The sequence below is a fragment of the Eleutherodactylus coqui genome, chromosome 3 (assembly GCF_035609145.1).
Source record: "Eleutherodactylus coqui strain aEleCoq1 chromosome 3, aEleCoq1.hap1, whole genome shotgun sequence".
NCBI classification, from domain to species: Eukaryota; Metazoa; Chordata; class Amphibia; order Anura; family Eleutherodactylidae; genus Eleutherodactylus; species Eleutherodactylus coqui.
This window is the reverse complement of record NC_089839.1, coordinates 66333923-66356964: the sequence shown is the minus strand read 5'-3', so window position 1 is coordinate 66356964 and position 23042 is coordinate 66333923. Positions and strand designations below refer to the sequence as shown.

General features: G+C 49.3%; 1 long non-coding RNA gene across 1 annotated transcript; it reads left to right on the top strand.

Moving 5' to 3' along the window:
* The first annotated feature begins 15883 nt into the window (after positions 1-15883).
* On the top strand, positions 15884-19198 carry LOC136619753 (uncharacterized). The gene is made up of 4 exons (XR_010791020.1): positions 15884-16120; positions 18451-18596; positions 18825-18923; positions 19011-19198. It is a non-coding gene; the product is annotated as an uncharacterized lncRNA (long non-coding RNA).
* The last annotated feature ends 3844 nt before the right edge of the window (positions 19199-23042 follow it).

The following is a 23042-nucleotide window of genomic DNA, read 5'->3' as shown; positions in this document are numbered from 1 at the left end:
ACAGAAGTGTATAACCCCACTTGCTGCCGCGAGAAAACCCCTTTAAAGGGTTGTCCGGTAGTAAACTATTGATGGCCCGTCCTTAGAATAGGTCACCAATTGTAGATCAGTATGGGTCTGCCACCTGGGATCACCACTGATCAGCTCTTCTGTGATTTCCACAGGAAGAAGACAACATTATTCTCACTGTACAGGTCAGGTTTGATATTGCAGGCCAAGCCCCCACTGAAGTAAATAGAAACTTTTCCTGCAATACCAAGCTTGGCCACTGCAGTGAGAACAGAGCTGTCTGCTTCCTACAAAAATCAGCTTACAGCATGAGTACACCAGCTCAGATATCAGCTAATCAGCAGGAATCCTGGGTAGTGGACACCTACAGATCTACTACTGATGACCTATCCTGAGAAATGAAGATGGACAAACTAAACCTGGGTTTGTTGCTGAAGACAACGCAGTTCCTCTCCGTAGCAATCTAGTTTCATCATTCACAAAAGCCACTGCAAACAGAGGTGTAAAAGTGACTACACATATTGGGTGCTGTGAGACCAAATGTTCTTCATCCAAGTGCCTGAAAATGATTCTGACAGACACATGGACCTGTAACAATGGTGCCACCTGTCTCTAGATGGCGAACAATGAAACAGTTGGAGCTGCTTGTGCTTGTCGGACTATCAGACAATCCTCTCTACTGCTGGTCTTCAAAGGCGTCCTGAGCCCACTCACCTTGTGCGTGTGCCCTCATGCATCCACTGGTCCCAACACCTCCTAAAAGTCTGTATAGGACGGCCCAGGCATCAGGTAATTTATCAGAATCTCTGTGTCATAGAGGCGTCTAGTGGTCAACAAGCTCTACACAAGGGGAAAAAGAAGTCACTAGTAGAGATGAGCGAGCGTACTCGGTAAGGACAGATACTCGAGTACCTGCCCGCCCGCAAAGGGGAGCGGTAGTGGGGGGATGGGGGGGGGCAGGAGGGAGATCTACCTCCCGCACCCTCCTGCTCACTCACTTTATGGGCAGGTACTCGGTAAGTACGATACTCGCTCGAGTATCTGTCCTTACCAAGTACGCTCGCTCATCACTACACATAAAGAGACTCTAGGAGCCTTTTTATAGACCAAGCGTGGAACCACTTTTAGGGCTTCAGGTAACAAGACCATTCATAAAATCCTGCCACAACTCATTTGCATATCTGCCTGAGATGTAACTGCACGCCGAGTTTTGCAGCAAAATGAAAACTCCTTTTAGGTGTTTGATTGTTTTGACCAAGAATGTATATGTATTAACTAGTTGTTGTAAGGCTGGGTTCTCACGGGACGGAAATCCCGCAGCTTGGCTGCACCAAAACAAACCACGAGATTTCCGCAGGAGAGCATGTCGCCGCAGGTTTTGGAGCGGTTTGGCCGCCAGCATTCAGCTGTGGCTTTCTCTCCCCAATAAGAGGAGAGAGGCCGCAGCGAAAAAAAAAAGAATTGACATGCTGCGGCTGTCAATTCCGCGCCGCATCTCCGGTTACGCCCGGCTTTGCCGTAACGGACTGGTCGCCCTGCGTGGAAAAGATTTTTGCAAATTCTCGTCCACATGGCTGGCTGCTCCCGAAATTAAGAGCTGCGGGTGGAATTGCCACACGAAGATTCCACGGCAATTCCGTCCTGTGCAAACCCAGCCTAAAGATTTCAGTTGCTAAAGAAACAACACTCATATTTGTATTTAATACTCCGATAGATAGAAGAGATGTCACCCTTCACAGGGTGATACTTAGGCAGCAAGTCACAATATACTGGGAGTGGCATTTTCAAGGATGTTTCTTATATAAGGCTGAATGCACATGGCTGATTCGGATTCTGCATGCGTGATCCTTCAGCGGAATCTGACCCTGTCCCCGGCTGGTGACCCTGCGTATCTGTCCACAGTTGTCTCTTCTGTATTACAGATGTGCCAGCTGGCGCACATAGGGTTGCCACCTTTGTCACAGCAAAAAAACGGCAATGGTAAAAAGGGGCGTGAGTTGGGGCGTGGCATTTTTTTCCTCCTTTATCTCCTGGATCCCGTCCAGCGGCTGTACACATGTGTGGGATCTAGGCCAGCGTGTTCTCGCGAGTAGATGACGTTTAGTGTGATTCATACTACTCACGAGAACACGCTGCAGTCTGCAAACGCTTGCATCACATACAATCTACACATATATAATTATATACATGGGATACCCAGGTTACCCCAGCATGGTCCATATCACTGTATACAGGAGCTATACCTCCCCTGTATATAGTGATGCTGATGTAAGGTAGATATGTCCTGTATGTAATAATATGTACAGCTGGTATAACGTATACCACCTAAACATACAAGATTACATGCAGTACATGGTGCATACTGCTCCTCCGCTCTCCTCCTCGGGTCCCAACACTGTCACTGCAGCACCGGCCATCTATCCTGATCCCCAGACATCGCACACACACAGCTCTGCTGCATCCATCCTGATCCCTAGAGATTGCACACACACAGCTCTGCTGCATCCATCCTGATCCCCACACATTGCGCACAAACACAGCTCTGCTACATCCATCCTGATCCCCCCACACACAGCTTTACTACATCCATCCTGATCCCCACACATCGCACACACGCACAGCTCTATCACATGGGGGTCTACTAAATCCATCCTGACCCCCAGACATCACACACACAGCTCTACTACATCCATCCTGACCCCCACACATATCACACACAGCTCCACTTCATCCATTCTGATCCCCCCACATACAGCTTCACTACATCCAGCCTGGTCCCCACACATCGCGCGCGCACACACACACACACACACACACAGCTCTTCTACATCCATCCTGACCCTCACACGTCAGACACACAGCTCTTCTACATCCATCCTGACCCTCACACATCACACACACACAGCTCTACTACATCCATCCTGACCCCCAGACACACACAGAGCTCTACTACATCCATCCTGACCCCCACACACACCCACCTCTACTACATCCATCCTGACCCCCACACATCACACACACAACTCCACTCCCTCCATCCAGACCCCCACAGCTCCAACACACACACACACAGAACCCTGCAGAGTCTTACATTTACTAAGCCCCCTCCATGGTCATGTGATTCCCTGACTCCTCCCACATAGGGTATCACAGGACATGATCGGAATTCCTGGAAGCTGTCGGCTCTGCAGGTCTGTATTTCCCCTAATGTCAGGACTGCCGGAAGAGAGTTAACCAGCGCTAGGTGGCAGTGCAGGCTCTGAAAATACTGGCCTGTAATACGGCCAGTAAAAAAAAACTAAATACCGGCACCGGCCTGACAATATTACATATTCCATGTCACAATTGAAGTATGAATGTATTTTATGCCCACTAGTGCCATCATGGTTCATGAAGATTTGTGTTTATTATAAAAATTAGCATATTCCATATTAACTAGAAGCACATTTTGTATTTCCTTTGTATTTTGACTAGAGATGAGCGAACGCGTTCGTCCGAGCTTGATATTCGTGCGAATATTAGGGTGTTCGGGATGTTCGTTATTCGTGACGAACACCATGCGGTGTTCTGGTTACTTTCACTTCCTTCCCTGAGACGTTAGCGCGCTTTTCTGGCCAATTGAAAGACAGGGAAGGCATTACAACTTCCCCCTGCAACGTTTAAGCCCTATACCACCCCCCTGCTGTGAGTGGCTGGCGAGATCAGGTGTTCGCCTAATATAAAAGTCGGCCCCTCCCGCGGCTCGCCTCAGATGCGGTGTGAGTTAGATGAGGGACAGTGCTGTTTATACCGGAGCTGCTGTAGGGAAAGAATTGGTAGTTAGTGTAGGCTTCAAGACCCCCCAAAGGTCCTTATTAGGGCCACTGATAGCTGTGTGTTGGCTGCTGTTAGCAGTGGGATTTTTTTTTTCTCAAAATCGCCTCTGCAGACCGTTGCACCTGGCATTAGGGACAGAAGTGCTGCATAGGCAGGGAGAGTGTTAGGAGTGAGTGTAGCCTTCAAGAACCTCAACGGTCCTTTCTAGGGCCATATTTATCCGTGTGCAGTACTGTCCAGGCTGCTGTTAGCTGTGCTGCATTTTTTTTGGGCTTCTCAAAATCGCCTCTGCAGAGCATTCCACCCTCCATTGATACTGCAGGGAAAGAATTGTATAGGCAGGGCCACAACACAGTTATTATTCATAGAATATACGCAGTGCTGCCTGTTGGTGGGAAAAAACTGAAAACAAATCTATTTGTCCAGCCTCTGTCCGTCCTTACGGGCGGTGGACACGTGTGAGCTGCGTGAAAAACATTGCTAAATCATACGCAGCCAGCTACGCTTTACTGCTGGCTTCGCCATTTGCTTTCCTTAATTGGGAAAAAAAATACCTGCTCTCCAAGAGTTATAATAACTCTGCTACCCTCACGTTCTGTGACACATAAGCAGGGACACAGCACAGTTATTAAACTTCTCAGGTTCATTGAATATACGCAGTGCTGCCTGTTGGTGGGAAAAAACTGAAAAGAAATCTATTTGTCCAGCCTGTGTCCGTCCTTACGCCTGTGGAGACGTGTGAGCTGCGTGAAAAACATTGCTAAATCATACGCAGCCAGCTACGCTTTACTGCTGGGTTCGCCATTTGCTTTCCTTAATTGGGAAAAAAAATACCTGCTCTGCCACAGTTAATAACTCTGCTACCCTCACGTTCTGTGACACATAAGCAGGGACACAGCACAGTTATTAAACTTCTCAGGTTCATTGAATATACGCAGTGCTGCCTGTTGGTGGGAAAAACTGAAAAGAAATCTATTTGTCCAGCCTGTGTCCGTCCTTACGCCTGTGGAGACGTGTGAGCTGCGTGAAAAACATTGCTAAATCATACGCAGCCAGCTACGCTTTACTGCTGGGTTCGCCATTTGCTTTCCTTAATTGGGAAAAAAAATACCTGCTCTGCCACAGTTAATAACTCTGCTACCCTCACGTTCTGTGACACATAAGCAGGGACACAGCACAGTTATTAAACTTCTCAGGTTCATTGAATATACGCAGTGCTGCCTGTTGGTGGGAAAAAACTGAAAAGAAATCTATTTGTCCAGCCTGTGTCCGTCCTTACGCCTGTGGAGACGTGTGAGCTGCGTGAAAAACATTGCTAAATCATACGCAGCCAGCTACGCTTTACTGCTGGGTTCGCCATTTGCTTTCCTTAAGTGGGAAAAAAAATACCTGCTCTCCAAGAGTTATAATAACTCTGCTACCCTCACGTTCTGTGACACATAAGCAGGGACACAGCACAGTTATTAAACTTCTCAGGTTCATTGAATATACGCAGTGCTGCCTGTTGGTGGGAAAAAACTGAAAAGAAATCTATTTGTCCAGCCTGTGTCCGTCCTTACGCCTGTGGAGACGTGTGAGCTGCGTGAAAAACATTGCTAAATCATACGCAGCCAGCTACGCTTTACTGCTGGGTTCGCCATTTGCTTTCCTTAATTGGGAAAAAAAATACCTGCTCTGCCACAGTTAATAACTCTGCTACCCTCACGTTCTGTGACACATAAGCAGGGACACAGCACAGTTATTAAACTTCTCAGGTTCATTGAATATACGCAGTGCTGCCTGTTGGTGGGAAAAAACTGAAAAGAAATCTATTTGTCCAGCCTGTGTCCGTCCTTACGCCTGTGGAGACGTGTGAGCTGCGTGAAAAACATTGCTAAATCATACGCAGCCAGCTACGCTTTACTGCTGGGTTCGCCATTTGCTTTCCTTAAGTGGGAAAAAAAATACCTGCTCTCCAAGAGTTATAATAACTCTGCTACCCTCACGTTCTGTGACACATAAGCAGGGACACAGCACAGTTATTAAACTTAGATTATTCATTCACTAGAGGCAGTGGGGCCTTTCGTTTTCCAAAAAGGGCAAAAATTATATTTGGCCTGCAGTCTTGCGCCAATTTATTTCCTGCCTGGGAAATCTAATCACTGGTAATACAGCATGCTGAGGGGTAGGGGTAAGCCTAGAGGACGTGGACGTGGACGTGGCCGAGGACGCGGAGGGCCAAGTCAGGGTGTGGGCACAGGCCAAGCTCCTGATCCAGGTGTGTCGCAGCCGACTGCTGCGCGATTAGGAGAGAGGCACGTTTCTGGCGTCCCCACATTCATCGCCCAATTAATGGGTCCACGCGGGAGACGGTTATTAGAAAATGAGCAGTGTGAGCAGGTCCTGTCCTGGATGGCAGAAAGTGCTTCGAGCAACCTATCGTCTACCCGCAGTTCTGCGCCGTCCACTGCTGCCAATCCGAATCCTCTGTCTGCTGCTCCTCCTTCCTCCCAGCCTCCTCACTCCACTACAATAACACCTGCTCAGGAGCGGGAACACTCCCAGGAACTGTTCTCGGGCCCCTGCTTAGATTGGGCAGCAGCGGTTCCTCTCCCACCAGAGGAGTTTATCGTCACTGATGCCCAACCATTCGAAAGTTCCCGGGGTCCGGGGGAAGAGGCTGGGGACTTCCGCCAACTGTCTCAACAACTTTCTGTGGAGGACGATGACGATCAGACACAGTTGTCTTGCAGTGAGGTAGTAGTAAGGGCAGTAAGTCCGAGGGAGCAGCGCACAGAGGATTCGGAGGAAGAGCAGCAGGACGATGAGGTGACTGACCCCACCTGGTGTGCAACGCTTACTCAGGAGGACAGGTCTTCAGAGGGGGAGTCAAGGGCATCAGCAGGGCAGGTTGCAAGAGGCAGTGCGGTGGCCAGGGGTAGAGGCAGGGCCAGACCGAATAATCCACCAAGTGTTTCCCAAAGCGCCCCCTCGCGCCATGCCACCCTGCAGAGGCCGAGGTGCTCTAAGGACTGGCAGTTTTTCACAGAGACGCCTGACGACCGACGAACAGTGGTGTGCAACCTTTGTTGCGCAAAGCTCAGCCGGGGAGCCAACACCAACAGCCTCACCACCACCACCATGCGCAGACATATGATGGCCAAGCACCCCACAAGGTGGGATGAAGGCCGTTCACCGCCTCCGGTTTGCACCCCTGCCTCTCCCCCTGTGCCCCAACCTGCCACTGAGATGCAACCCCCCTCTCAGGACACAGGCACTACCGCCTCATGGCCTGCACCCACACCCTCATCTCCGCTGTCCTCGGCCCCATCCAGCAGTGTAGTTCAGCGCACCGTTCAGCCGTCGCTTGCGCAAGTGTTCGAGCGCAAGCGCAAGTACGCCGCCACGCACCCGCACGCTCAAACGTTAACCGTCCGCATCGCAAAATTCATCAGCCTTGAGATGCTGCCGTATAGGGTTGTGGAAACGGAGTCCTTCAAAAGTATCATGGAGGCGGCGGCCCCGCGCTACTCAGTTCCCAGTCGCCACTACTTTTCCCGATGTGCCGTCCCAGCCCTGCACGACCACGTCTCCCGCAACATTGTGCGCGCCCTCACCAACGCGGTTACTGCCACGGTCCACTTAACTACGGACACGTGGACAAGCACAGGCGGGCAGGGCCACTACATCTCCCTGACGGCACATTGGGTGAATTTAGTGGAGGCTGGGACCGAGTCAGAGCCTGGGACCGCTCACGTCCTACCCACCCCCAGAATTGCGGGCCCCAGCTCGGTGCTGGTATCTGCGGAGGTGTATGCTTCCTCCACTAAAGCACCCTCCTCCTCCTCCTCCTCAACCTCTGTCTCACAATCAAGATGTGTTAGCAGCAGCATGTCGCCAGCAGTCGGTGTCGCGCGGTGTGGCAGCACAGCGGTGGGCAAGCGTCAGCAGGCCGTGCTGAAACTACTCAGCTTAGGCGATAAGAGGCACACGGCCCACGAACTGCTGCAGGGTCTGACACAGCAGACCGACCGCTGGCTTGCGCCGCTGAGCCTCCAACCGGGCATGGTCGTGTGTGACAACGGCCGTAACCTGGTGGCGGCTCTGCAGCTCGGCAGCCTCACGCACGTGCCATGCCTGGCCCACGTCTTTAATTTGGTGGTTCAGCGCTTTCTGAAAAGCTACCCACGCTTGTCAGACCTGCTCGTAAAGGCGCGCCGGCTCTGCGCACATTTCCGCAAGTCCCACACGGACGCTGCCACCCTGCGCACCCTGCAACATCACTTTAAGCTGCCAGTGCACCGACTGCTGTGCGACGTGCCCACACGGTGGAACTCTACGCTCCACATGTTGGCCAGGCTCTATGAACAGCGTAGAGCTATAGTCGAATACCAACTCCAACATGGGCGGCGCAGTGGGAGTCAGCCTCCTCAATTCCTTTCAGAAGAGTGGGCCTGGTTGGCAGACATCTGCCATGTCCTTGGTAATTTTGAGGAGTCTACCCAGGTGGTGAGCGGCGATGCTACAATCATTAGCGTCACCATTCCTCTGCTATGCATCTTGAGAAATTCCCTGCAAACCATAAAGGCAGCTGCTTTGCGCTCGGAAACGGGGGCGGGGGAAGACAGTATGCCGCTGGATAGTCAGGGCACCCTCCTGTCTATTTCTCAGCGCGTACAGGAGGAGGAGGAGGAGGAGGATGAGGAGGAGGGGGAAGAGACAGCTTGGGCCGCTGCTGACGGTACACCGGCTGATTGCCTGTCATCCTTTCAGCGTGTATGGCCTGAGGAGGAGGAGGAGGAGGAGGAGGAGGATCCTGAAAGTGATCTTCCTAGTGAAGACAGCCATGTGTTGCGTACAGGTACCCTGGCACACATGGCTGACTTCATGTTAGGATGCCTTTCTCGTGACCCTCGCGTTGCACGCATTCTGGCCACTACGGATTACTGGGTGTACACACTGCTCGATCCACGGTATAAGGAGAACCTGCCCACTCTGATTCCCGAAGAGGAAAGGGGTTCGAGAGTGTTGCTATACCACAGGACCCTTGCGGACAAGCTGATGGTAAAATTCCCAGCCGACAGCGCTAGTGGCAGAAGGCGCAGTTCCGAGGGCCATGTTGCAGGGGATGTGCGTAGATCGAGCAGCATGTACATCCCAGGCAGTGCAACAGTCTTTAAGGGCCTGGCCAGCTTTATGGCTCCCCACCAAGACTGTGTCACCGCTCCCCAGTCACGGCTGAGTCGGCGGGAGCACTGCAAAAGGATGGTGAGGGAGTACGTAGCGGATCGCACGACCATCCTCGGTGACGCCTCTGCCCCCTACAACTACTGGGTGTCGAAGCTGGACACGTGGCCTGAACTAGCCCTGTATGCCCTTGAGGTGCTTGCTTGTCCTGCGGCTAGCGTGTTGTCGGAGAGGGTGTTTAGTGCGGCTGGGGGAATCATCACAGATAAGCGTAGCCGCTTGTCAACCGACAGTGCCGACAGGCTAACACTCATCAAGATGAACAAAGGCTGGATTTCGCCAGACTTCTGTTCTCCACCAGCGGACAGCAGCGATACGTAAGCAATACGTAGGCTGCACCCGCGGATGGAAGCTACGTTCTCTCTCACCATCCAAAACGGGGACATTTCTGCTTCATCAATCTGTGTCTAATATTCCTCCTCCTCCTCCTCCTGCTCCTCCTCCTGAAACCTCACGTAATCACGCTGAACGGGCAATTTTTCTTAGGGCCACAAGGCTCACTCAAATAATTTTTCTGAACAATTTTTATAAGTTTCAATGCGCTTAAAAGCGTTGGAACTTTAACTTGAACCAATTTTTCGTTACACTGGGCTGCCTCCAGGCCTAGTTACCACTTAAGCCACATTAACCAAAGCGATTAATGGGTTTCACCTGCCCTCTTGGCTGGCCATGGCCAATTTTTGGGATGTACATTAGTACTGTTGATACAGCAATTTTTGTGGGCCCTCGCCTACAGTGTAATCAAATTAATTTTTAGCCCACCTGCATTACAGCTGACGTTACCTCAGCTGTGTTGGGCAATGCAATGGGATATTTTTGTGTACCGCCGGTGGGTTCCAGGGAGCCACCCATGCTGTAGGTGCACACTGAGTTTTTAATACTTCTGTACACTTCTAAAGAACCCGTCTGACTGGGGCATGCAGTGTGGGCCGAAGCCCACCTGTATTACGCACGACATTACTACCTCAGCTGTGTTGGGCAATGCAATGGGATATTTCTATGTACCGCCGGTGGCTTCCTGGCACCCACCCAGGCAGTGGGTCCACAGGGAGTTAAACCTACATGTGTCCACTTGTAAAGAACCCCAGTCTGACTGGGGCATGCAGTGTGGGCCGAAGCCCACCTGCATTAACCCTTTCCAGTCCACTGTGTGACCTGTGAAGACATTAGGGTTTAAGGCTGTACAGCTCCGTTGTTGGTAGACGTCCGTCGGGGTTCTCTTACTGTATATTGCCAGCCTCTCTGCTGTCGGAGCCTATCCTACGTGTCAGCTCATGCAGTACTGGCTTTAGCCAGCATATAGCGCCGTTGTATAACAGCAGAAAAAGAGTAAGCCCCCTAGGAAAACCATATACAAATTGGATTGGAAAGGGTTAAGCACAACATTACTACCTCAGCTGTGTTGGGCAATGCAATGGGATATTTCTATGTACCGCCGGTGGCTTCCTGGCACCCACCCATGCTGTAGGTGCACACGGAGTTTTTACTACATCTGTACACTTATAAAGAACCCCAGTCAGACTGGGGCATGCAGTGTGGGCCGAAGCCCACCTGCATTAAGCACGACATTACTACCTCAGCTGTGTTGGGCAATGCAATGGGATATTTCTGTGTACCGCCAGTGGGTTCCAGGGAGCCACCCATGCTGTGGGTCGACAGGGACTTCACAATAGGGAGTTGTACCTGCCTGTGTCTATGAATTAAAAAGCCCGGTCTGACTGGGGCATGCAGACACCTTGACAGAATGAATAGTGTGTGGCACATAGGTTCCCCATTGCTATGCCCACGTGTGCAGCTCCTGATGGCGGTGGCACAGGATTCTATTTCTCATTGCTTCTGTACAGCATTGTGGGCTATCGCTCCGCCACTTTTAAAGAGGGTCGCTGCCTAGCCGTGCCAACCTCTGCAGTGTGTGCCTGCGGTCCCTCGTCATGGCAGACGCAATTCTAAATAGACATGAGCGTGGTGTGGCATGAGGGCAGCTGAAGGCTGCGCAGGGACACTTTGGTGTGCGCTGTGGGGGGGAGGGGGGGCGGTTGGGCAGCATGTAACCCAGGAGAAGTGTCAGTGGAGTGTCATGCAGGCAGTGATTGTGCTTTGTTGGAGGTAGTGTGGTGCTTAGCAAAGGTATGCCATGCTAATGAGGGCTTTTCAGAAGTAAAAGTTGTTGGGAGGGGGGGGGGCCCACTCTTGCCGGTATTGTGGCTTAATAGTGGGACCTGGGAACTTGAGATGCAGCCCAACATGTAGCCCCTCGCCTGCCCTATCCGTCACTGTGTCATTCCCATCACTTTCCTGAATTGCCCAGATTTTCACACATGAAAACCTTAGCGAGCATCGGCGAAATACAAAAATGTTCTGGTCGCCCATTGACTTCAATGGGGTTCGTTGTTCGAAACGAACCCTCGAGCATCACGGGAAGTTCGTTACGAATAACGAACACCCGAACATTTTGGTGTTCGCTCATCTCTAATTTTGACCAAGTAGGTTACACCTCATGACTGTTAAATAAGAACAGAGATAAAATGTTACCCAAATTCCCCCCCTTCTTGGCTACAAGACGATAACCCCATCCAATAACTTAGCCAAAATGTCATCCTGATGTAAAAAAGAAATATTTTTACGAATTATTGAAATTATATCATGATAATTATTACTGAATTGTGTGGAAAAAGTAACAGTCGGGAATGACATTCAGTCCCCGTCCAGACAGATACACCATTCAAGTCATTTTTCTTAGCTTTATAGTTGGAAAAAAAATAACAAGTAAATGAGTTTCGGTCATCCTGAGCTTCTTACGAACTACGGTGTCCTCTCACCTCGGTATGATTAGGTTTTTAGATTAGCCTAGTACACTGTGTGAAAGAACTGTTCAGACCGGAATTACTTCCCAATCAAAGCCTTCAGATAATGAGAACTTCAGGTATTGAATGATTAAAATATTACTTTTTTTTACAGATCACATGAGAACAGAAGATTTTCAGTAAAAAAGGAAAAAAGTCACCCAAAAACAAAATCACCAAAAATAAGAAGATCGGTGGTACTGTACATATGTGTAAAGCTAAGCTTACATGTATGGATTTCTAAGCAATCAGTCCGATCTTACAGATATTGAAACTGATCTGATATTTTGCTAGAATAAGGCCTCCTTCACACAGGCGACACGGCATCGCCGCGAGAAAATCGCAGCGATTATTTTCATCGCTGGTCCATGCGATACCGCTCCGTCTTCTCACGGCAATACCAAAATTTTGTAGCGCTACAAAGTTGCATGACTTTGTAGCACCACAGGCAAGGATTTTCGGGGGAGGGCTTGAAATATAAGCCCTACCCTGAAAATAGGCCCTAACTGCAGAAATGTTTTTTCTTTTAAAGTATACTTCACCTAGCAGCGCTGTCTGGGGCTCCACTGCAGCTTCTTCCTTGTCCCTGACACTGGTCTTCTTCATCTCTTCTGGCCGGGGATTGAAAAATCCCTGCCTCCTGGAAGTGCTGGCTGTGATTGGCTGACGCTTAGTCAATCAGAGCCGATGCTTGATGAATGGCTGTGTTTGGTTTATTGAGCGCTGGCTGTGATTTGCTAAGTGTCAGCCAATCAGAGGCAGAGCTCCCAGGAGGCGGGATTTTTCAATTCCCAGCCAGATGAGATGAAGAGAATAGTGTTGGGAACCCGGGGAAAATACACGGCCGGGCTGACAGCCCTTCTAAGGTGATGTATACTGGTTTTTTTTATTTTTCCCTGCAGCCAGGGCTTAGATTAGGTCTTTAACAGTAGGATTTCCTACTGTCACAGTGACATCCCAACAAACAAAAATCCATGTTTGTGCGATGCAATGCAACAGAGAGGAAGGCTCCATAGGGAAACATGGGCTACAAAATCTCATGAGTCCCGGTCATATTGTGGGACCCGCAAGGTTTTTGTGTCAGGATGTCGCATGCTACAAAACATCACACATGTAAATTAACCCATAGGAAAGCATGGGCTTCACATGTGATGTGTAGCATTGTAGCAACGCGACAAAATCGCATGACTTTGCTGCCTGTGTGAAAAAGGCCTAAGGCTACATTACAGCCAAAACCTATTGATGACCTATCTGGCGATCACCTGGCTGTTAGTGCAGTCGCCTGGGTGCGTCATAGTAGAATGCTGCAGAAGTTACCTAGTTACCTTCACTCCTGTTGAAATCAATGCTGAAGCGGCTATTACACTTTCTCCTCTGAACACTGAACATTGCGGAATTTGACATTGCAAAATTGCGCACCAAAATCCGAATGACTAAATGTAAATTTTGATGTGGAATTGCAGGCGAAATTCTACGATTTTCATTTCCGCATCAAAATTTGCACATTAGCAGTGCAGATTTTGGTGCTGAATATTTCAAAAGAATGCAAATTCCACAACGTTTTGGTAGAATATTTCCACCCATGTGAAAGCACCCAAACACACCAAGAATATACAAACTCCATGAAGCTTATGTCAGATTTGAACATCTCGTACAGCAACAGTGCTTAAGGGGCTTTTCAGGTAAAATATTATTGATGGCCTATTCTCAGGATAGGTCATCAATGATTGATCGGCCAGGGTCCGACGCTCAGGACGCCAGATGATCAGCAGAACGGGTGCCCGCTGTAACCTTATACCATCTATTAATTGGCCAAAAATTGCACCAAAATTTGCCACAATTTATGGAGCACCATGTCCCATTTGTGAAGATGTAAAAAAAAGTCCCAAACTCTCAAATGTAAGGTGACCAGACGTCCTGATTTAGGCGGGACAGTCCTGCTTTGGGACCCTGTGCCCCACTTTCCATAGGACCCCAACAGGACAGACATTTGTCCTTCTTTAGGGACGCCGGGTCACCATTAGAGTGATTACCAGCCGGGGTCCTGCAGCTCCCCATCCGGTAATCACTCTGCCGCGCCGCAGACGGATTTACACACTGACAGTTCATATTCATCTGAGATTTGCGCATCTCACAATGCACAAATTTTGTGATTTTCTTAGCCGTGTGAAAACGGTCTTAGACTAGGCAGCCTTTAAATAAGCCAGATTTATCACAGTGACTGCTGGATGATAAGTCTGGTGTATCTTTATTGGCTAATATAGGAGTTACTATTACTACTGGGGTCACTGTGGGGGTCGCTATTACTACTGGGGTCACTGTGGGGGTCACTATTACTACTGTGGTCACTGTGGGAGTCACTATTACTACTGGGGTCACTGTGGGGGTCACTATTACTACTGTGGTCACTGTGGGGGTCGCTTTTAATACTAGGGTCAATGTGGTGGTCACTATTACTACTGGGGTCACTGTGGGGGTCGCTATTACTACTGGGGTCACTATTACTACTGTGGTCACTGTGGGGGTCGCTATTACTACTGGGGTCACTGTGGGGTTCACTATTACTACTGGGGTCACTGTGGGGGACGCTATTACTACTGGGGTCACTGTGGGAATCACTATTACTACTGGGGTCACTGTGGGGGTCACTATTACTACTGTGGTCACTGTGGTGGTCACTATTACTACTGCGGTCACTGTGGTTGTCGCTATTACTACTGGGGTCACTGTGGTGGTCACTATTACTACTGGGGTCACTATTACTACTGTGGTCACTGTGGGGGTCGCTATTACTACTGGGGTCACTGTGGTGGTCACTATTACTACTGGGGTCACTGTGATGGTCACTATTACTACTGGTGGTCACTGTGGGGGTCACTATTATTACTGGGGTCACTGTGGTGGTCACTATTACTACTGGGGTCACTGTGGTGGTCACTATTACTACTGGGATCACTGTGGCGGTCACTATTACTACTGGGGTCACTATTACTACTGTGGTCACTGTGGGGTTCTCTATTACTACTGGGATCATTGTGGTGGTCACTATTGCTACTGTGGGGGACACTAATACCGCTGAGGCTGATATAGCGGAGTGCTAATACTACTGGGGCCACTGTGGGGGTCAGTATTACTACTGGGGACGATATAGTCATAATACTGAGACCACTCTGCACGTGGCGGCGTACCTCTAGCTAACTTAGGGCATGTTTACACATGGCAGAAATGCTGTGGAATATCCGCTGCAAATTCCACAGCATGTCTGCCTCCAAAAAAGTCAAAATCCGTACCATTGATGCAGATTTTGACTGGAAATCAACCGCGTATCCACAGCTGATTTCATACTATGCGGCGCTCCCCCCAACTCCTCCGTAGACTTCCTGCTGTCAGCGCTCCCTGAACTCTGGTTCCCAGCGGCCTGGTCAGGTGAGGCCACTACAGGCCGCTGGGAACCATTAGCCGGGGAGCGCCGACAGCGGGAAGCCCACGGAGGAGGTGAAGGGGAGCGCTGAATAGTATAAAATCAGCTGCGGATACACAGCTGATTTCCAGTCAAAATCTGTACCAATGGTGCGTATTTTGACTGTTTCTTGGATGTAGAAATGCTGCGGAATTTCCTCCCTGTCTTTTTTTTTTAAACGGCCCTATAATGACGGAGGTAAACTCATACGCCCCTGACCACACACCCTTTATCCCGCTTTAACCCTGGGAAAATCTGGTCACTTTACTGTAGATTAAATAGAACCATTAAAAAATATACCTTGTGCTATAAAAGCCAAGCTATGCCAATAGAAAAAAATATAAACTATGATTTTTTTTAAGTGGCGAGAGAAAAAAAATGAAAAAGTATATATAAAAAAAAAAAAAGAAAAATGGCCGTGTCTTGAAAGGGTTAAAAAGATACCGCTACCAGCCCAAAACAAAAAATGGAAGAGCGGCTGCTATTTCGTCAGGCTGGTAAGCATATTAGTAGTTTACACTGCGGTTATTCCTGCTGCCGATTCCAGCCAATGAGGTGGCTGGAATCGGCACCATGTGACCTCCCATTGTGCACGAGCAGTACAGTTCAGCTGCCGTGCACGATGAGAGCTGTGCCCGCGCCCACGTGACCGGTGACGTCACCGGTACTTGAATTTGCCCGCGAATTCCGAGCCTACAGAGGAAGCTGATGGTTGGAGCCTTTTATACTTTCAACGTGGGAGAGGAAGATTTCTGCGCTGTGTGTGGTGAGTACCTACCTGAGATTAATGCGCTGTGTGGTGAGTACCTACCTGAGATTAATGCGCTGTGTGGTGAGTACCTACCTGAGATTAATGTGCTGTGTGCTGCTGTGTGGTGAGTACCTACCTGAGATTAATGTGCTGTGCTGCTACATGTGGTGAGTACCTACCTGAGATTAATGCGCTGTGTGCTGAGTACCTACCTGAGATTAATGTGCTGTGTGCTGCTGTGTGGTGAGTACCTACCTGAGATTAATGCGCTGTGTACCTACCTGAGATTAATGCGCTGTGTGGTGAGTACCTACCTGAGATTAATGCGCTGTGTACCTACCTGAGATTAATGCGCTGTGTGCTGAGTACCTACCTGAGATTAATGCGCTGTGTGGTGAGTACCTACCTGAGATTAATGCGCTGTGTGTGGTGAGTACCTACCTGAGATTAATGCGCTGTGTGTGGTGAGTACCTACCTGAGATTAATGCGCTGTGTGTGGTGAGTACCTACCTGAGATTAATGCGCTGTGTGTGGTGAGTACCTACCTGAGATTAATGCGCTGTGTGTGGTGAGTACCTACCTGAGATTAATGCGCTGTGTGTGGTGAGTACCTACCTGAGATTAATGCGCTGTGTGGTGAGTACCTACCTGAGATTAATGCGCTGTGTGGTGAGTACCTACCTGAGATTAATGCGCTGTGTGCTGAGTACCTACCTGAGATTAATGCGCTGTGTGCTGAGTACCTACCTGAGATTAATGCGCTGTGCGCTACGTGTGGTGAGTACCTACCTGAGATTAATGCGCTGTGTGGTGAGTACCTACCTGAGATTAATGCGCTGTGTGGTGAGTACCTACCTGAGATTAATGCGCTGTGTGGTGAGTACCTACCTGAGATTAATGCGCTGTGTGCTGTGAGTACCTACCTGAGATTAATGCGCTGTGTGCTGTGAGTACCTACCTGAGATTAATGCAGTGTGTGTGGTGAGTACCTACCTGAGATTAATGCACTGTGTGCTACGTGTGGTGAGTACCTACCTGAGATTAATGCGCTGTGTGGTGAGTACCTACCTGAGATTAATGTGCTACGTGTGGTGAGTACCTACCTGAGATTAATGCGCTGTGTGCTACGTGTGGTGAGTACCTACCTGAGATTAATGCGCTGTGTGCTGAGTACCTACCTGAGATTAATGCGCTGTGTGCTGAGTACCTACCTGAGATTAATGCGCTGTGTGCTGAGTACCTACCTGAGATTAATGCGCTGTGTGCTGAGTACCTACCTGAGATTAATGTGCTGTGTGCTGCTGTGTGGTGAGTACCTACCTGAGATTAATGCGCTGTGTACCTACCTGAGATTAATGCGCTGTGCGCTACGTGTGGTGAGTACCTACCTGAGATTAATGCGCTGTGTGGTGAGTACCTACCTGAGATTAATGCGCTGTGTGGTGAGTACCTACCTGAGATTAATGCGCTGTGTGGTGAGTACCTACCTGAGATTAATGCGCTGTGTGCTGTGAGTACCTACCTGAGATTAATGCGCTGTGTGCTGTGAGTACCTACCTGAGATTAATGCAGTGTGTGTGGTGAGTACCTACCTGAGATTAATGCACTGTGTGCTACGTGTGGTGAGTACCTACCTGAGATTAATGCGCTGTGTGGTGAGTACCTACCTGAGATTAATGTGCTACGTGTGGTGAGTACCTACCTGAGATTAATGCGCTGTGTGCTACGTGTGGTGAGTACCTACCTGAGATTAATGCGCTGTGTGCTGAGTACCTACCTGAGATTAATGCGCTGTGTGCTGAGTACCTACCTGAGATTAATGCGCTGTGTGCTGAGTACCTACCTGAGATTAATGCGCTGTGTGCTGAGTACCTACCTGAGATTAATGCGCTGTGTGCTGAGTACCTACCTGAGATTAATGCGCTGTGTGCTGAGTACCTACCTGAGATTAATGCGCTGTGTGCTGAGTACCTACCTGAGATTAATGCGCTGTGTGCTGAGTACCTACCTGAGATTTCTGCGCTACGTGTGGTGAGTACCTACCTGAGATTTCTGTGCTACGTGTGGTGAGTACCTACCTGAGATTAATGCGCTGTGTGCTGAGTACCTACCTGAGATTAATGCGCTGTGTGCTGAGTACCTACCTGAGATTAATGCGCTGTGTACCTACCTGAGATTAATGCGCTGTGCGCTACGTGTGGTGAGTACCTACCTGAGATTAATGCGCTGTGTGCTACGTGTGGTGAGTACCTACCTGAGATTAATGCGCTGTGCGCTACGTGTGGTGAGTACGTCACCTGAGATTTGCGCGACGCCACCTGACGCAACCTGTCTTTTTTTGCAGATTTGTGCGCTACGTGGGGAGACGCGGCCACCCGAGATTTGTGCGCTTTTTTTTGCAAACTTACGTGTGGAGATGATCCTGACGTTTGGACGCGTTTTGAGAAGAATTTCGCTTCGCTTGCACACAAGCTGACATAACTCGTCGAGGTAAGCTGCTGATCTGCTAAAATTTTCATTGCGTGCATCTGCTCATATGTGCTTATTTTGCGCATATTTGCAGGTTTTCGTGTGTGCGTACGTGTATATATAATATATGATTCTTCTGACCAGGTTGGGGGAGTAGTGGTCAATGTAAGTGGGTAGAGCGGATCTAGGGATCAGTAATACTGGTGTGATGTGACTGTTAACCTGCTGATTTTTCGTTATTTCCTGCAGATCTGACGTCCTTGAGAATGGGAAGGCTGGCGGACAGTGAAGAGACCCTCGACGTTCAGCAATCTTGAAACCCTTCGTTTTATGGACTACTTTTTGCCGGTGACTCACCTTTTTTTTTTTTTTTGGTATTTTTGGATAGACTAAGCTTTTATTTATTTTCTTGCAAACTTTTTTCCTTCTTTACAGGTGAGCTGATAAGTAATTTCAGGATTACCACACTGCGTTTGCTCACAATCATTGTTGAAGCAGCAGAGCCTGGCGGTCCTAGATGTTGGCTCAGTAGGACGCTTTCAAGATGGGCATGTTTGCAAATCGAAGTGATTCTTACATTGTTTTTTCTGTGCCTTGTTGTACTTCGTTTAAGTGGTAAAAATGGGCAGTCAGAAGTTGTGTATATTAATTAAAATTAAGAATATTGACAACATTTTGAATAACTTGTAATTTTTTAACATTTGCAAATGTTATATCTCATATGTGCAAACATACTCTACAAATCTTTGCCAACATATATTTCCATCTGTTCACTTTATTCTGGACGCACATTTGCAAAAACATCTTTTGTTTGGAACCATTTTGGAGACATTCAAGTTGAACCTCATTTTTTCTCATTTTGCTAAATCCTTTTTCCTCCACCGAGCCAAGATTGCAAAGGCTCGTGGGTGTCAGAATACATACCCCCTAAAATGGCCCTATTTTACAAAGTACACCCCTTAATGTGTTCACTGAGTGGTGTGAGGAGTATTTAGATCACACATTTTCAGGAATTAATGGAATTATGATTAAAAAAAATTATAATAAGGCTTTATTTCGGCTAATGTGCTATTCTAAATTTTTTTCCACCAAAAATCATCATTTTCATGTGCACTGACACCCCAAAATGGATACCCCTGTTTGTATTGTTTTCAGAAATGTACCCATTGTGGCCCTAATGTTATGTTAGTATGCACAAATGGGACCCAAAATGTAATCAGTACTATGTGGCTTTCTGAACAGACTGTTATGATCGTGTGGGCAGATTTAGCAGACTGCCAACACCGTGACCAAAGGAGTAGTAGTCTAGTAGTATACATGCACACAGGAAATTCACATGGAATCCATGCCACTGACCCTGTGCTAAAGGGGGGGGGGTTCGACAGTGGCCCAACCTAAGCATATACATCCCCAAATAAGAGGGCGGCCCAGCGGTCTTCGGAACTGGGCCATAGCTGATCCTAGGAGCCACAGAACAGGACACACGCATGGCATATAACAGACGGAACAGAATACACAGAGATAGAAAACACTGCATACAGAAGCCAAAAATGCAACCACTACTAACAGGCTGATTATAAAGAACAGGTATTACTTGACATTGTAGACAAAACGTGAAGCTAGCGGGCGAACTTCTAAGCTCCTGGTTATACCGCTAGTCCCTACACTAACCATGAGTCCAGGAGACCCGGACAATACTGCCCACTTGGCCTGTAGCAGCAGCCACAATGCATACTCGAGTATAGCCGATCCCAGTGTTAGCCGAGGTACCTAATATTACCCCTTGCCTTATACTCAAGTCAATAATTGACCCCAGGTTTTTGGGGTAAAAGTTGGTACCTTGGCTTATACTCAGGTCGGCTTTGACTGAAGTATATCTGATTACATACAAAAACCTAATGAAATAAGAGCAATCGTTGCATGCAAAGCATTAACCCTTTCCAATCCACTTATTTTTTCTCACCCATTCTCCCCAGCTCCAAATAAATTGGTTCTGGGGAGAATGGGTGAGAAAAAATACACTTTCCCTGCACCCTCCTGAGCTGACAGAGTTCAGGAGGGTGCAGGGAGGGACCTGCTTACCTGTCCGGCGTCTTCAGTACTCTCCTTCTGCCTCCCGGTTCGGCGATCATGTGACTGCTGGGGTCAGGTAACACCGGCGGTCACATGATCGCCGGCCAGAATCTATGCATTACATAGCGCTAAGTAATGTGTAAAGGAGAAGGCAGAAAGGATTAAAATCCCTTTCTGCCTTCTCCTCGGGGGTCTTCGATGAGGACCAGTGCAGGAGTGCATCTGCACCCGATGTGCCTGACGATCGGTTGCAGATCCACTCCTGCACTGCAGTGTCGGGCCTGCCCCGACATTGGAGGGAAATTATGATGTCGGGGCAGGCCCGACATTGGACTGGAAAGGGTTAACAGCGGGAATCTGTTGTCTCACCCATCCCCTCTGTGGCTGCGGGAGGCCAACTGTCATTAGCAACAGTCTTCAGCAGTAGATGGTGTGGGCTCAGATCTGTAGGATGTAGATGCAAGTCCATTCCAGAAAGCTGCTTCCTAACATATACATACATTCACGTGCTGCGGTGGCAAGGGGTTAAAAGGGTTCCCTGGGACTCCAGTACTGATGATCTATGCGCAGTGAAGTGGTGATCTGCCTCCCAGAATCCCTGCCAATCAGCTGATGACGAGTGCGCACCGCTGCCACTTCAGTCTATGCCAGACGCAGCACCGTACATTTCCGGCTGTACACGCCTGCATAGGATTGCATTTCAATACGCAATCCTATGCAGAAGGCCGTGGTTTGTCTACGCGAAATCACGCGCAGAAAACAAACCGCGGCATGCTCTAATTCTGTGCGGGGTTCGCAGAGCCCCGTACAGAAACGCCACTCGCTGGCTGCCGGCTCTGCGCATGTGCCGTCTGCTGGCACATGAGTCAGAGCTGCGGGAGCGGGCGAGTTCCGCACTGCTCTCTGCAGGCGCTCAGGTCGGGTCCCGTTGCGAGCAGCTGGATGCGACACGGCCGTCTGCAGGCGGCCTTAGGCCTCATGTCCACTGGAAAAATACAATCCGCATAGAATCAGCTTTCAATTGTATAATTTTCATGCAGATATCCGCACACATTGCTGTCAATGTGATAGCAATGTGGCCGATCCGCGGTAAAATGGAGCATGCCGCGGTATTTTCTCCCACGCATGAAAAACGCAATTCTATTAAAATTCCATCCGCGGGTGCAAAAATCAGTTTAATGGACGGGATGGCCAATGATTCCCTAGGGGCAAATCCGCTGCGGAAACCGCAATTCCATTTTGCTAGTGGACATGAGGCCTTAAGGCTCCTTCCCACAGACGGATCTACCGTGTTTCCCCGAAAGTAAGACAGTGTCTTTCTTTTTATCCCCAAAAGCCCCACTATGTCTTACTTTCGGGGTATGTCTTATATTGGAAAATGGAGCATGAAAAAATCTGGACCATGCTCCATTTTCATGCGGGTCTCCCGGGACACAAAAATCAAATTGTACTCACACGCTCCGGTTCTTCTCTTCGCCGCGGCGCCATCTTCTCTCAGTCGCGGCCGGATCATTTTGCTTCGGCCCGGCGCATGTCCGGGGCACGTCACCGACGTCATCATGCACATCCGCTGAGCCGAAGAAAGAAGATCCGGACGCGACGAGAGAAGATGACGCCGCAGCGAAGGAAGTATCCGGAGCGTGTGAGAGGTAAGTTAATTCTGATTTATTCCTATTTTCAGCGCTCATGTCCGTGGGGCAGGAGGGACCCGCTGCAGATTCTACATGGAGAATCCGTAGCGGGCCTGATTTTCCCCGTGGACATGAGGCCAAAGGCGGCAGACGCGGTGACGTATGGAGGGGGGGGGGGGGGGGGGGGGGGCGGCACGGAAGTGGGCAGGAGGCGGCGCGCAGCTACCGTAGATGAGAGGGAGGCGGCAATACCCCCGTGTTTCCCCGAAAGTAAGACATATGTCTTACTTTCGGGGTACGGCTTACATTGGCCGACCCCCCTGAAACCCCCGATACGTCTTACAATCGGGGGGTGTCTTACTATCGGGGAAACACGGTATTCAACCTAATAGCTCAATGCTTACGGTGCGTAATTTCACAGCGGAATTCCGCACCGTAAAATGCCGCGGGTATACGCGCGGACGGCTTCCATTGCAGTCTGTGGAAGCCGTCCATTCACGCTATTTTCCGCTGTAGCACAGCAGAAAATAGCGTGAAACCGCCTCTACGCCTACCGCCAGCCGCGTCACATGCCACTGCGGTGCGTCTCACGCTCTATTACCCATGCGCACTGAGGCGTCATGCGGGACTCCGGAACCAGAGGTAGGTATTGGGGTCTCTTGGGGCTGCCGTGATGGGCTCCGCCCCGGAATTCCATGGCGGAGCTCGTCGCAGCCGGCTTTACAGCGGGGGTAATCAGGAGCCTGAAAACATAAATAAGGTA